Below are 17,192 nucleotides of genomic sequence, written 5' to 3'. Positions count from 1 at the left end.
AGCTCTTTCAAGGTCTCTCGGAACTAAGAAGATGATGATACGCCATTTAAGATAAGTGATCATATAATCCTCTGTTCTAGATATCAGCTGGACAAATACATGGAACAATGTCTTACTTATTGTCCAGCAGTTTGTTTCCCGATTTCCGATTTGTTTGACAAAGAACTTAATTGAACACATCAACTTAGTTCTGACCGGGCCCGGTACATAGGTCAAAACAAAATCATCTAGGGGCCCAGATATCAGCTTCTAATCCAAGAAGGAACAGATAAACTTCGACTCATATGTTTGTTCTACCACTCATTGAATTATACACAAAAGCACGTTTTATAACATCGAGTTACCAATGCGTTAACGTACAATCAATGCATAACCAACTCATAAGTAACAAATCATATCTCTAGGTTTGAAGACTTATATGATATTACCGTCTCACGATCACTCGAGATAAATTCCATGAAGTGATTCCAGTGAGTGTGGGTTGAGTCCAATGCTCAGAACTTATGAGCACTCATGAGTGTTGTAGCCATTTCCAACAGCTTAGACCTCTGCAACCAAACATGACAGTGTTGATTCATACCTACTTCCGACATATGACCGACTGTGGAGGTTCGAATAATATGATATACCAAACATAATTATTCTGGAAGTCAAAACATGAAAAAGAAATATAGTAAACGATCGACAAGAGATAGCAACACTTTACTCATAAATAAAACACCTTTTATTCATCATCTAATGTCAATTACACTTTACAAATTTCAAGGTTATCTAACTACTAAATCTAATATCATCCTTCAGCCCTATGCTCCGAGCATGCTGGAGATGCTTAACCCGAGTCAGTCCCTTCGTGAGGGGATCTGCTGGATTCTCATCCGATGATACCCTCTTTGCCACGAGGAGTCCTTCTTCTATTCGATGTCTGATGAAATGGTATTTTTTGTCGATGTGTCTGGATCTCCCGTGATCCCTTGGTTCCTTGGCTAAGGCAACTGCACTTTCACTATCATAGAAAATTTCCATTGGCTCTTTAATAGCTGGTACAACTCCGAGGTCTCCAATGAAGTTCTTCAGCTATATCGCCTCCTTTGCTGCCTCGCTAGCTGCTATATACTCTGATTCGCAAGTTGAATCAGCCACTGTCTCTTGCTTGGAACTATTCCAAGAAATTGCTCCTCCATTTAAGGTAAAGACCCAGCCTGACTGAGAGCGGAAATTATCCCTATCAGTCTAAAAGCTAGCATCACTATACCCTACAACTCTCAAGTCTTCACTCCCACCGAGGGTAAGGACCCATTCCTTAGTCCTCCGTAGGTACTTGAGGATATTCTTTACCGCAGTCCAGTGTGCCTTGCCAGGGTTCCCCTGATACCTGCTAACCATGCTCAAAGCAAAGGCTACATCAGGTCGAGTACACGTCATAGCATACATGATCGATCCTACAGCCGAAGCATAAGGTATTCGACTCATTTCTGCTATCTCAGCCTCAGTACTAGGGCTTTGTGTCTTACTCAATCTGGCATTACTCTGGATGGGTAACTCTCCTTTCTTGGAGTCCTGCATGCCGAATCTCTTCAACACCTTATCCAAGTAATTACTCTGACTAAGTCCAATTAGTCTTTTACTCCGGTCTCTCAAGATTCTTATCCTTAGAATATAGGCAGCTTCTCCTAGGTCCTTCATAGAGAAACACTTCCCAAGCCAGGACTTAACTTCCTACAGAGTTGGGATGTCATTTCCTATGAGTAGTATGTCATCCACATACAATACCAAAAAGCTAACTATACTCGCACTAGCCTTGACATATACACAAGATTCATCTTCACTCCTAGAAAAGCCAAATTCCTTGACTTTCTCATCAAAGCAAAGATTCCATCTGCGAGGTGCTTGCTTTAACCCATAAATGGATTTCTCAAGCTTACACACTCTATTAGGGTACTCTGTGTTGACAAAACCCTCTGGTTGACTCATGTAAACATCCTCAGCCAACTTTCCATTAAGGAAAGCGGTTTTGACATCCATTTGCCATATTTCATAGTCATGAAATGCGGCTATGGCTAACAGAACCCTAATAGACTTAATCTTGGCCACTGGAGAAAATGTCTCATCATAATCAACTCCCGGAGTTTGTGAGAAACCCTTTGCAACCAGTCGTGCCTTATAAGTGTGTACATTACCATCCATGTCGGTCTTCTTCTTGAAGATCCATTTGCACCCTACAGTCTTACGACCTGGTACATTCTCAACCAAGTTCCAAACTTGATTGTCATACATGGATTGTATCTCGCTGTCCATTGCCTCTTTCCACTTGGCTGACTCAGGGCCTGCCATGGCTTCCGCGTAACTGTTAGGTTCATCCAGACCTATCAGTGTCTCATCACTGATAAGTGTATCACCTTCCGCAGTAATATGGAATCCATAGTAATGCTCAGGTGCATTCCTAACCCTTGTGGAACGCCTCAGAGGTACAGACTTGTCAATTGGCTCAACAGAAGTTTCCTCCTCAAGTTGAGTGCTAGGGTTTGAAGTTCCTTCACCACTTGACTCTTGAATTTCTTCAAGGTCAACTTGCCTCCCACTGTCTCCTTGGCTTATGAACTCTCTCTCTCTCTCGAAAGAAAGCCCTCCTAGCTACAAAGACCACATTCTCACTAGGTCTGTAGAAGAGGTAACCAAAGGATTTCTGTGGGTAGCCGATGAAAATACACCTCTCACTTCGAGGTTCGAGCTTATTATGAGTCTCGCGTCTCACGAAAGCCTCGCAACCCCAAATCTTAATGTGGTCTAGTTTGGGTACTTTACCAGTCCACATCTCATGAGGAGTTTTGGCAACTTTCTTTGTGGGAACTAGATTAAGGATATGGGCGGCAGTCTCTAAGGCATACCCCCAAAATGAGATTGGTAGCGAAGCTCGACTCATCATGGAACGAACCATATCCAACAAGGTTCGATTACGCCTCTCAGCTACACCATTCAACTGCGATGTCCTGGGAGGTGTCAATTGTGAGACAATCCCACATTCCCTAAGATAGTCGAGGAACTATGAACTAAGATACTCACCACCTCGATCGGATCGAAGCATCTTAATGTTCCTGCCCAATTGATTCTCGACTTCCTGTTTAAACTCTTTAAACCTCTCAAAAGTCTCTGACTTATGCTTGATTAAGTAGACATATCGATATCTACTGTAATCATCAGTAAAAGTCAAATAATAACGATTAGCATCCCTTGTGGCATGTTTGAAGGGCCCACACACATCCGTGTGTATAAGATTCAACAAACCTTCACCCCTCTCACAAGAGCCTGTGAAGGGTGACTTTGTCATTTTTCCAAGTAAGCATGATTCGCAACTATCATTTGACTTTAGGTCAAATGACTCCAATACTCCATCCTTTTGGAGTTGGCCTATGCGTTTCTTGCTTATATGTCCAAGACGACAATGCCATAATGATGCTTTATCCAAGTTATTATCATTAACAGAATCAATACACAATACATTATTTCCTAAGTTATCAACCACAGATACAGTTTCATACACACCATCACAAGGTAATGCTTTAAAATAAAGAACATTATTAAAGAAAGCATTAATCGAACCAACTTCATTATCAAATGAAAAGGTGAAACCTTGTTTATACAATGCATGAAAGGAAATAATATTTCTTGCCATTTCGGGCGAATAACAACATTTATTCAAATCTAAACTAAACCCACTACTTAGCGATAAAGTATAAACTCCAATCTTGGTGACAGGTAAAGCTTTCCTATTCCCCATGATTAAGTTTATTCTTCCATGCTCCACATTCTCACTTCTTCTTAGTCCCTGCAAATCAGAACAGATATGAATACCACAACCGGTATCAAGGACCCAAGAGTTAGAATGGGGTGAGTTATTAGATAAGATAGTGTAAATACCTGCATGGTTGGGTTTAACTTTCCCATCCTTCACATCTTGTTGGTACTTTGGGCAGTTCCGCTTCCAATGTGACTTTTCATGGCAATAGAAGCATTCAGCCTCTTTAGGGTCAGAAGAAGGAGTGACAAAACCTTTCTTGGTTCCACTTGAAGAAGAGCCATCAAGGGTCCTAGCCTTGGTACCCTTCGAAGAGCTCTTCCTCTTCTTCCCTCTACCTTTCCCGATTGCAAAAACCGAGGCAGAGTTTGGAGTAGGAGTGTTAACAACCGACTTACCCTTAAGACCTGTTTCTGCGGTCTTGAGGAGTCCCTGAAGTTTGCTGAGTGTGACCTCTTCCTTATTCATGTGATATGTCATGCGGAATTGATCATAGCACGATGGTGAGGAGTGCAAAATGATATCTATTGCAAGCTCCTCAGGGAAGTTCACATTAAGCTTCAACAACCGATCCACATACCTTTGTATTTTCTGCATGTGTCTTGTGACGGATTCCCCGTCCTTCATCATGGTTGTTATGATAGAGCATATGATTTCATACCTCTCTTGTCGTGAACTTTGATGGTATCTTTCCATCAGATCTTGGTGCATTTCAAAAGGGTAGAAGTCCTCATAGGACTTTTGGAGTTCCGCTGTCATGGTGGCCAACATGATGCATGCCACTTTTGTAGCATCCCTTTCATGTGCCCGGAAGTCAGCGATCTCCTGGGGAGTTGCAGTGGTCTCATCAATCTCCTTAAGCTCCTTGTCAAGGACATATTCTTTGTCCTCGTAGCAGGTAATCATCCTGATGTTTCTGATCCATTCATTGAAGTTGGATCCATCAAAAGTGACTTTCCCACACAAGTTCATAAGGGTAAAGGAGCCATTAGGATTAGAGCCAGAAGCAACATTGTTTGAAGACATCTGAAAGAAGAGAACAAGATTAGTTTAGATATTAAGAGAGTCCTTAATAAAACACCCAAATGCAATATTAAGGCTAGGATCCAATCACAATATATTATAACTTAGAAGAGGTATGCCGTAATCCAAGCTATAACATATTTGAAAGGTAGGTGAATGACGATTCACCAATTTCCACCATGAAAAACGAAATATAAATATTAGGTTTTTGATTGGTTCTTAGAAATTCCTAGATTCTTTTGAGATTCAATGAACTTTTCAAAGGCATGTTTCAATCTCGAGTGTGCCCTCCAAGTTTTGTGATTGGGATACCGAGGATCACAAAACGAGGTGTGAAGTAACCATGCAAATCACTTGGTACCCTCAAGGTTTATCACTTAATCGATGTGCCGGTAAACCACACACGCTCCACCGATGCTATGGTAAACCTTAAGTCACCCTTTACCTACCTTGTTAAGTCCAAGTTAGTGTGCCGGTTAACCACACACGCTCCACCAACGACTTAAACAAAGTGTAAAGTGTAATTTCATGGATTAGCACCTTATTCACATTTTCCTAAAGTAACTAAGATTGGGAATTTAATAAAAGCATTTAGTTACTTTATAATATTCATCATACTTTTAATGAGAATTTATAAGTCCTTGTCTTACCCGTTCGGCTAACGACCCTCCACCGATCAAGGAAGCGGTGGGTGAGAGTGGACACCCATTAAGTTGCCATTTTATAGGCAACAACCTTATACCCCCCCTTATAGACCGGCTTTGTGAATGAGGCGTACTAGCGGTGAGACGACTTGACGTTATACATATATATATTAGTAACTTATAATATTATAAAGTATAAGGGTTGAATTTTAACTTTTAAAATTCTAAGGGTTGGAACTAAAGTTTTAATCAAGACTTTACATGTTCCAAAACTTGAGGGCAAGTTTTGTAAACTTCCAAAACTTTTCATTTCTTATAACTTATGAATTAATTGAGTAATAAAAATGAAGACTCTTCATTTTTATAACTCTTGTGTTCTTTTAATGGCTTTAATAAAAGTGAGACTTTTGGTTTTCCATAACTTGAGGACAAGTTATGGACTCCATTAAAACACATTATGATCATGAATTAAACTACCATGAAGGTTACAAACAATTCCTATGATCATCTAATCTTCATAAGTTCAAGAACATGAATATGAACACTTTCAAGAATCAAAAATTACACTTAAAAAAAACTTGTAATTTTAATAATTTCCATTGTAAATGGATTAGCATAAACATTACACCATCTAAAACAAGCTTTAAAACATCAAAACAGTTTAGGGTAATGTTTCTAGTCCATTTCCAGCAACAAATGTGCAAACTTTCATACGAGCAGAAAACAGAAAAACGATTTTTTTTCAAGCTGTTTGCACACAAAAAAAACAACAAACGAACCTGGCTCTGATACCACTGATGGGTTTTGAGCATTCTAACACTTCCTAAGTGTACATGCAACCCTAATAACCTTGGATCTATGTTTGTCTAATTATCATGCAAAGTTGAATTCCAAGGTTATATTCCTATCTAGCATACATGGGGAACAAATTTTAACTTGCATGAAAGATAGAATAACTTACCTTGTTGTTGCTTATGATCCTTGAAACCTTGTGAGCCTAGCACCCCAAGTGTGATGCCTCAAATGCTTCACACAACACCAAATGCTTTTGGAATGACTTTAGAGAGAATACACACTTCTAAAATCGGCCTAGCCCTCTTGTTTCTTATGTGTAGCCGATTTTGGTGGAGAATGGGTTTCTTATATAGTGTTGACACATCTAGGGTTACACCATGTAAACCCTAATGTGTCATGACTCTTCATTTCCATGACCCATGGGTTTGTAACTCCCATGGAGCATCCATGGAGCATCCTATGGGTGGAACCCAACTTGATAATCCATGGAGCCTCTTAGCCCACTATATAAGATATGGAAGATTTACATAATCTACCCATATATTTAATTAGTTATCTTTTGATCACTTAATTAATTCTAAATTAATTCTTGATCAAACTAATTAAATAATATTATTAATATATTAGAACTTATAATATATTAATAAACCATAAGTGTTATTTCTCTCATTTTAGTTTATCCAATTGCATGGTGCCATGCAACCCAAATGGACCATGCCGGGTCGCGTCAAGTACATACCAGAAATAGTTATGGACTTAGACACCTTATCCAACACAAACACCCACATATTAACCTCCAGTAACTTAAGTAAGTATCTAATCAACCTTCTTCCTTTTTATTAAGGAATAGATTATTTCCCCATACCACAAAATGCCACTCCACCTACTATGAAGTTTCAATTTCCCTAAAGTCTTCAAACTTCAAACTCTAAAGAGACTTATTTCTTCAAGTGTCATCCCTAAGTCTTGGTAAGTAATTTTCGAGACTTGCTAGTGTTTATATATGATATTATGTTAGTTCCAATATTCTTACACACATATTTGCGTGTTGATATTGTTAGGATAATAACCATTCTTAAAAGTTCATCCACTCCAACCAAGTGCCAAGCTCGAAATATCCGTCTTTTTATTTCAAATCATCCCACGAAAATCACTCAAAGTGAGCTTCACACCCCCATTTTTCGAGTTTGTCATGCTTTTAGGGGGGGCGGAGTACAAGTCAAATATGCTTATCTTTTGAATATTTGCTAGTTTCATCTTTATTATTTGAATATAAAATAATATTTGCATAAGATATGCTTAACACTATTTTATTTGCACAAAAATCGTGTATATAAGTAGATGTACAAAAGAATAGAATTCATTACGTGATACAAGTACAAACAAGAAAATATGAGATGTAAAACTACAAGTTTCGGTAACCCTCTTTGCTAGAAATAGTTTTTCTAGTTAAAACGGGTCATAATTTTAGTCATCACTTTTTGGTGGGTCAAACCCAAGAAAATTATGTTTTAACAACATATACTACTACTAGACAAGATTTCAACTTGATATTCATATAAAGTTTATATAAACTGTTTTACACAAAAACATACAAGACAGATTATTGATAGTATAATTTGTGTGTCATAAAACTCATGTCATAAATTCTTCACGTAGTGCAAGTACTTTATTTCACAAGTAAAAAGGGAGTCGTAGTTCGCGTAAATCCGTTAATGCTCTAGTGAGACGTACTCTTCACCATACCTACCTAGTGTACACTTAAGTCCTGCATTATAACCAGAGTCTCCTTGAGGGAGAGCGAGACCGTTTTGTATAGATCTATACGGGATTGACAACCCCACACCTCAGTTGTTCGCTACAGTTAGACCGGCAAGTCTAGGGTGACAAATGTCTTACCAACTCCGACGCCTTAAGAACGTCATTTCAGGCATATCAGTCATATTAGCATGGTTATAATAACTTACATAGGGATTAACAAAACTATCTTGGTTTACGGGAAGCTTACGCTTCACCGGTTTTATAAAATATAAAACTGCTCATTACTTTTCAATATACTATTCTGGTCTTAGGATTTGAGACTACAGCTTTTCACAGGATTAGGAAATATTGGATTTTCTGGGAACTTACATTTACAAGATACAAAGTACACGCATGCATACATTCTAATCTTTGGTACAAGGCATACAACCATTTTTATAGAAAATATCAGATTTTTTGGAACATACAAAACCTTTCGAACAAAGTAGTTACAAATCTTTTTCATACAAAAATGCTTATGAACTCACCAACTTTATAGTTGACGCTTTTCAAAATGACTTGCATTCTCAGGGAATCAGTAAGCAGGTACTTAGGTCATGGGGATTTGGATTTTGGTGCATTATGGAAATTTTACTTTTCTGTCTTGGTTATGTACTTTTGAAAAACTACATTATGTAAACAATGTAAGTTCGTATTCTTAATGTATTTTACGTGGATTGCTATGTTTCATTCATATTCAATTGTTATGATACTATACAATGACGTCATCCGCCCCCGGACGTTTCCGCCGTCCTGGTTCGGGGGTGTGACAGTGTCCAACTTAAAGAAGTGCCAATCTGATGAGACCCTCATCATTCCACTTAACGATATCGAAGTAAACGAGAGTCTCCACTTCGTCGAGGAACCAGTAGAAATCATGGACAGAGAAGTCAAGAGAACAAAGCAAAGCCGCATACCAATAGTAAAGGTCCGTTGGAATGCCAAGCGAGGACCTGAATTTACTTGGGAACGCGAGGACCAGATAAAAAAGAAATACCTACATCTTTTCCCCAACCCTTGAGGTCCCACTCGGAATGCTAATTTCGGGACGAAAGTCCTTCCAACGGGGGGATGACGTGACAACCGTCAATTTTGGTCAAACTAAGTCAACAAAAGTCAACTAGGTCAACTCAACTTGTATTAGAATTTAGGTGAATTGTGATATTCCCTAATGCGTCTAATGTACTACTGACAAGTTATAATACAAAGTACGTCTCTCACTGGAAATTATTGAACATAAACCCTAATTTTGGTTGGTAAAGCAAAAATTCGATAATTTAGTCACATATTATTTGAGTATAAATAATATTCATAACTCGATGTAGTGGAATTCATAAACCTTATACTACATGGAAAATTCATAACGAAGGCTACAAACATCAATTTTTGGTGAATTCGTCACCAAATGCGACAAATTTTTTACCCGGCCTAAACACCCAATTTTTAACGGAACGAATTTAGGAATTCAACCTAACTTTCGTGTAACATATTATTATTTTTGATAATAATGATAATTATAATAATTTGAATTTTTATAATTTAAATTAAATATTTATACATCCTTTATACCATATTTCTTTATAAAAACACCACTATTTTTATAAAAGAATGCCAAGTTTAGAAATGTTAGACTTTTTTTTTATAAAAAGACACAACGAACTACGATTTTCCCCATCATAAGTTAGCATCTTATGTGCAATTACACTAACCATAGGGCAAAATACACTTAGTCAAATCCTTGTCCACCATACCCCCTACCCACCCCACCACCCTCCCTCCCCTCCCCCTTAAGACTTGCGGCCGCCCCTTCTCCCCCCTCACAATTCATCTTCTTCAACTTCTTTCTTCCATAATCCTCTCAAGAACACTCCCATTTCCTTCAAGATTTATCCTCCACAATTTGGTTCTTCAATTTTTGGTAAGCTTTTCTCCATAAATCTAGTGATTCGACACATGTAAATACTAGTTTTGTTACAATTACACATATTGATATGTGTTAATATCCATAGGGTAATACCATCTTCAAGTATTCTTCAAGCATCTTCAAGTGTTCTAAGCTTGAAAACCTTCATCTTCATCTCTTTATCCACTAAGAAATCCACTCAAGGGGAGTTCATACCCCTTCATTTTCGAGTTTTCCAAGTTTTAGGGGGAGAATACAAGTAAACTTGTATAATAACACAAGTTGTTATGCATGCTTCTCTTTAATTTGTATAAAAGTAGTATATGCACGAACATAATGTTATTACTTAGTTACTTGAACATTTATGTGTGGTGTGTTTGTTTAGTAATGCAAAACTATGAAAAATGAGTATAAATATACTATATGTTCTTGATAAAAAGGTCACAAAAACAAAACTATAAAAACTATGGTTACTTTTTCTAGCAAAAATGGTTTTAACCAAGATATTACATCATTTTTGTGGGATGCAGCTCAAAATATGTTATTTTTGACAAGTGTTATGAAACTAGCTAAAAATACCAAAGATTTGGTTTTACAAAAAGAAAACCTAAACCCACCATTTTCATGCAAACGTATGATTTTTCTAGCAAAAATGGTCGTAACTAGGTTATGATACCATTTTTGTGAGATTCGACATAAAATATGTTATCTTATACATATAAGGTTAGTTTTACTTAATATCCACAAAAAGGTAAAAAATAAATTTTACAAGGTTGACAACCTAAATTTTTACCAGTTAGTGACATTAAATAGGCCAAAAACTAGAAAAAAAAAATTGGTTTTATCATACCAAATGATTTTATACTTGTGTTGGATATAAATTATATGATATAATCTTTTAAAACATCTAAACATGCTAACTTATATATATATATATATATATATATATATATATATATATATATATATATATATATATATATATATATATATATATATATATATATATATATATATATATATGGACACAACAAAACATTTAAGATAAACTATAATGGGTGTAGTTTATTGGTCATTAACACTATTTTACCATTTTGGAGCGAACAAATAATTATTTAAATGTATAATTACCTTACACTATGTAATTACTATGGAAATGTAATATTTCTACTTACAAAAAGGTTTTCATTACACTATACGTAAACATGTTGATACAATTTTGTGAGACATAGTCTTCACCGTACCTACCAGAGTACACACTAAAGTCCTGAATTATAACCATAATCTCGGTAAGAGAGCGTGGAACTTGTGTATAGATCTATACGGGACTGATATTCTCGCACCTAAGTTGTTAGCTACAGCTAGACCGACAGGTCTGGGGTGACAATTGTCTAACATTCCGACGTCTGAAGAACGTCGCAGCAGGCCAACTACGGTTTTAGCATGGTTGTAATAACTCACATGTGGTATTAACAATACATTTGGTTTACGGGGCTAACATACGTTCAAATGGTTTTATATAAGAATAAAACTACATAATACTATTTTCAAGTACAAGAATACTTATACATTTTTGGTCTTAGGGTTTTTGAGATTATAGTTCATTGTTAAGAAAATACTGGATTTTCTGGAAACATATACTATCATTTTACAAGAGAAAGTTATAGAATTTTCACATACAAAACTCTTATGAATTCACCAACTTAATTGTTGACACTTTTCAAAACTACTTGTATTCTCAAGAAATCGTTAAGCGGGTAATCACAAGATTTTGGGGATGGGACGCTGCGGTGTCACACTATTCATTTTTGTCATAATGTAATTGGAATTGAAACAAACAACATTTAGATACAATATAATATTCCTAATTATATTTATGATGATTGTGTTGCTTTGATCACTATTATTCAATGTGTTGTGATACTGTTCATCAAAGTCATCCACCCTCAGACGTTTCCGTCATTCTGGTTTGGGGGTGTAACAGAAACATAAGGAAAATCCTTACCTGTATTTCAGCAAAAACGAAGCAGAACCAGAAACAATACATAAACCCTAGAAAAAGAACGAAACACAAACCTGAACGGGAAATCAAGCATTAAATTTTCAAAGTGGATGAAGGGTTTATGGAGGTATTTGAAAAAGTTAGAAAATCGAAAAATTGTGTGTCCAAAGAAGCCTTTGGTCTCCTGCAGATTCAAGAAGGACACCTAGGTTCAAGATAGCAGCACAACGAATCAGTTTACTGAGGGTTTAGAAATACAGTGTTGAAGAAGAAGTCGAGAGAAAGCCGATTTGTAGGTTTGGTATAACGATCAGAGGTCTTTGAAGAACTTCAAACCTTTCTATTAAGTTTGAGCAGTTGTTTCATCATCCAAGGAAACGAAAACAGAAAAAATTTGAAGAAATACGAACCTGTAACTGTGGGGTTGAGGTATATATATATATATATATATATATATATATATATATATATATATATATATATATATATATATATACTAATTTATATGGTTATTGATCACAGGTATCATGTGCTCGTGGAACAGTCACATCTTATGTCTTGATGAGTTTGAACCACGTGGAACAATTTTTGTGAGCCCTAGGGTTGAGGTAATTATATATATATATATATATATATATATATATATATATATATATATATATATATATATATATATATATATATATATATATATATACTAATTTACAAATGCATTGTGAACAGGACTTGCTTTCTATTGGACTAAAATCAATTTTTCTTTTTAATTTTTTTAATTTTTTTTGTTAACGTGGTCCTCTTTGCCCAATGTGTTAGGTGTTAGTCATAGGTTACTGTATCAAAATTGCTACGTGTTATGGTCTAGGATTACATTAAGCTGATTCATATGCCTGCAATTCAGCTGATTCATATGCCTGCAATGGTTTCTTCAACACACGCGTCTCCCATGTGATCTAGAATACATCTCTCCACCGACTTCTCTTCCAATCAGAACCAAGCCCGTTTCCTGTTCCTCCACCGCTTCTCCTTTACTTATCATTTATCTTCTCCGTTTCTTTCATGTTTTCTCCCAGATTCTAAATCAATTGGACCTTCTTACAATACCGGGTTCCAGAATCGACCAACCGTATCAACCCTTCTAAACTGCCATCAGGTAATTTCGTTTGGGGGGAGACGGAAAGCGAGGGTCATTACAGCAACGACGATGATGGTAGGTCCTAATGCCTCATCGGTGTCTCTGCGTTTCACCAACGATATTTATATCACATTCGAAATTGGAATCGAAATAGAAATAGAAAGAGAATGAAGGTGAGTGGATCGTTGTTCTTCAATTTGGTTGTTAGGTAACCATTCACTTTCGTTTTCATTTCACTGTCTCACTAATCAACAATAGATCAATACAGGGACTCGATGTATCAATCAATTAACCATGGTGGAGGATTTGGTTTTCGGTACAACAATAGAATCAGAATTTCATTTCCTGCATCAATTCCGTACTCAAATGGTTAGTTTCCCAGATTAACAGATATTCGTTCTTACTTGAATCAATTTTTCGCTTCTGATGCTTATTTAACATCGATCACTGTGAGGATAGAAGCAGATGATTTCGATCTTTACAGGCTTTTGTGCCCTAACCCTCTAGCCGGGTTTGTTGTTTCTCTTTCTGTACATCTCCGATTTCATCTCTGATTACGATTTAAAAAATACTCCTTAAGCATGTATGTATCTACTAACTCCTTTGTTGTTTAGTTTTTTTTTTTTCATCTGATATCCGTCACAGGAGGAATTTTCATTGCAAATGGTCATTTGTTTGAAGATTGTAACCCTTACACCCTGCTCCCGAGTTCATTAATCTTCCTTATTATTCAAGATTTAACCACCAGTAACTTTCTCCTACTGATATCAAATCAATTCAACCATTTCAGTACTAAAAAAAACTTACTGTAAAAATGATTATGTTCAGGTATGTTCTCCTTACATATTCCATGAAGAGGGATCAGTTTGTTTTCAATTTGAGCTGTATGTGTTATTTTCGGCTAAATTAGGGTTCTTAGACTATGGTTTCTACCATTTTTTTTTACCACAAAACCTTTCGGATTAAGATCTTAGAGTATGGTTTCTACCATGGAATTTTCTATCTTTTAGTTTAATTTATTTTGGATTTTGTTCACCCTTTTCACATTTCACATTTTACATTAATAACCTATGATGGATATATCTCTTGAATACTTTCTACGCCAATTTCTGAAACATGATAATGGACATTTTGATTATGTGTTTCTATGATGATATGATATCATCTTTTGCTTTCTTCATGTATTTCCCATTATATATTTGTATGTGAGAAATCTAAATCCACTCAATGCATAGAAGATAGGGTAAAACACTTATTTATGCAAAAAAAAAAAAAAAAAGTTACACTTTTTCACCAATTCATACCACAAACCGGGTTTCTTACTAACTTATGCAACAATGTCCCATATTACTACCAGTTTACGCATTATTTTACCAATCATGACTGCATAAATTGCTAAGAACTCCACTCCTTTTCATAAATAAGCAAATTAGCAATAGAAGATGAGCCTGTTTTTCTTATCAATCAAAGGGGCGTTTCATTCCCCAAGTTCCATCAGATTTGGCTGGAACTGGAATTCAATTCCATTCCATTTCATAACAACCAAACTCATGACAGAATCCAATTCCTTCTAAAACATTATGTGATCTTGCATATAAAATATACTTCCTGTATCTTTGCAGCCAATTGAGATCTGCTTTCTTGGACGAGAGGAATGGAATCTGTGTTTCCAGTGTTCCTGTTGGTTAGTCACCTGAGCTTTAGAAGGAAGACAACTGGAGGTGGGAAATCAACTCTAATCCAGGTTCTGTTGAGGTTGGTGGAGCCTTCTGGTGGAAGCATAATCATTGATGGAATCAACATTCCACCCTCCGGCTGTGTATGTGGTAAGCATATCCAGTCTCCAAAAGACCAAAATACCCTCGCTATACTTAATGAAAAAAAAAAAAAATTATATACCAAGTAGGCAGAATTTAACTTCATGTTTGATGGATTTCATCTATCCTAATGGGAGGAAGAGGATACAATTTGATTCTATATAAAAAGACGAAACTACCCTCATCATATTTTCATGTACACTACAGATATGTTCCTTGCACTTGATAAAGATATGAACGGAACACTGAGCAAGCAAGAGCTTCGAGAATATGCAGACGGGACACTCACATATATTTTTACATAGAGAGGGGTAAGTAAGAATTAGTACTTTCTTATTTTATCTTTATTTTTTTTAATCTGATCATTTATATATTTTTTTAAATGACTTGTGATATTAAATTTTTTTTTAATAGCTTTTGATGAGCATGTGCGTAGGGGTAAAACGGGAAGAGGAAATGCTCGGGAGATGGACTTTGAGACTTTTCTTGACTTTGTTGTAGCCCTTGAAAACAAAGACACTCCAGAGGGAATTACATATCTTTTCTGATGTTTAGATTCTAATGGAAGAGGCTCCCTTACAACAGCTGATATTCACACCCTTTTCAGGTATAACTAATTATTTTTTTTATTATTATTAGTAAATAGGAATGACTTTTCAACATCATACGTTATCAGGTTCCCTGTAGTTTGACAGTGGAACAACTGAAAACATACCAGAGAGGCAGAGACCAAACAAGAAATGTTATAAAAGGAGTGAAGTATGTTTTGAGATCAGATATTGTTACATCTAATATTTTTAAAGCTAATTTACTCTGTTTTTAACCTGAAGTTGTAAATAATTCAAATCCATGTTTTACATTTTAATTTATTAATTTTTTTACCATCCAATGTAAAAAGTAAATTGATTGCAGGCTATGGTGGTGTGTGTTTGATCATACAACTGAAAAGAAGTGATATTTCGTTGTTCAAAGATTTAGAGAGATTTTTGTGCAGCTGGACCAGTGGTGTTAAACATACTTGGGTTGGATATGACACATGTTCTATTTACTATTCTGGATTGTCAGTTTCTAATTTCTTTAAAATGCTAAATAATCTAACTATTCAAGTATGGGTTATTAATGGTGTTATAGTTACATAATTAACAATTCAATTAGAGAGCTATATCACTCCACTAAAATTGTATATGCTTCATTTTTGTGAAATTTGAAGTAACAAATGAGTTTGACATATGAGAAACCTTCATTAAATGGTTGTATACATTAAAGCTATTTTCTTTGTTCTGTTATGAGCCGTTTTGTATTTATTTTTTCAGATTCTTGCTCATTCACTTGGTAGTGGCACACCAAAGTAGATTGTTATTTGTTGCATTTTCATATTTAAATATTATAGTCCTTTATAAAGTTACTCAATGAAATCTTCCTGTTTCTTCCACTGGCGTTTCCAACCCCGCAACTTCCCTAGTAAATAATCATTCTTAAAATAATAATCTATATATATATATATATATATATATATATATATATATATATATATATATATATATATATATATATATATATATATATATATAAAAGTAATGAATGAATCTACTCGAATAAATGAAGGTTTTTTTTTCCACTTGTCACAGTCTCATTTAATTTGTCAAATGTCATTTTGTGGTTATTTTGAATTAATTTTTTTCTACATGTCATTTTATAAGTTTTTCTATTTTCTTAAATTCCACATAATATTTCAATGTAATAATTGCAATAAATAATGTAATAAATGGATATCAATGTCAATAATGAACTTACCTTTTGTAACGACCCAAAAATCAAAGGTAAAAATTTTATTTTTATTATTGTCAAAACACAGATATCTTCTAAATCCAAACATTCCAAAAACATGATTAATTAAAAACATTTATCAGAGTTCGCCCCGAAATCATATATTGTGGAAACACAAGTGTGTGCGCTGCGATCAAGTCGTGCCCTTCCTTTCCAAACCGATGATACCTGAAACCATACACAAAACTATAAGCACGAAGCTTAGTGAGTTCCCCAGAGCATACCCCACACAAGCGACATAACCACATAATCCATATTTGCTATAAAAGCTACATAAACCATATCAATCACATAAGCAACATAAGCCATGCATAAGATGTCGTGGAAATCCTCCAAGGTCTTACACACATAATCACATAAACCGTATCAACTACACAAGTCATGTATATAAACATATAGGGATGTTGTGGGCTCCCCCCAGGGTCTTACTCTAGGATGTCATGGGTTCCCCACATG

The 17,192-nt window shown here is 35.6% G+C and overlaps 1 long non-coding RNA gene and 1 pseudogene across 3 annotated transcripts; both read left to right on the top strand.

The window, feature by feature from the left end:
• The window catches only part of LOC145131593 (uncharacterized), a 117,355-nt pseudogene that overhangs the window by 90,760 nt on the left and 9,403 nt on the right, over positions 1 to 17,192 (top strand).
• On the top strand, positions 12,847 to 16,130 carry LOC145134193 (uncharacterized). 3 transcript variants are annotated; one of them, XR_013718983.1, is made up of 8 exons: positions 12,847 to 13,265; positions 13,361 to 13,461; positions 13,552 to 13,839; positions 13,921 to 13,976; positions 14,715 to 14,918; positions 15,117 to 15,220; positions 15,324 to 15,516; positions 15,822 to 16,130. It is a non-coding gene; the product is annotated as an uncharacterized LOC145134193 (long non-coding RNA). The 3 variants fall into 3 exon arrangements; XR_013718984.1 differs by having other exon boundaries at positions 13,351 to 13,461; XR_013718985.1 differs by lacking the exon at positions 15,822 to 16,130 and adding an exon at positions 15,586 to 15,679.

This window comes from Lactuca virosa, chromosome 8 (genome assembly GCF_052849685.1).
Source record: "Lactuca virosa cultivar CGN04683 chromosome 8, Lactuca_virosa_CGN04683_v6, whole genome shotgun sequence".
NCBI lineage: Eukaryota > Viridiplantae > Streptophyta > Magnoliopsida > Asterales > Asteraceae > Lactuca > Lactuca virosa.
This window is presented reverse-complemented; position numbering and strand designations above follow the sequence as displayed.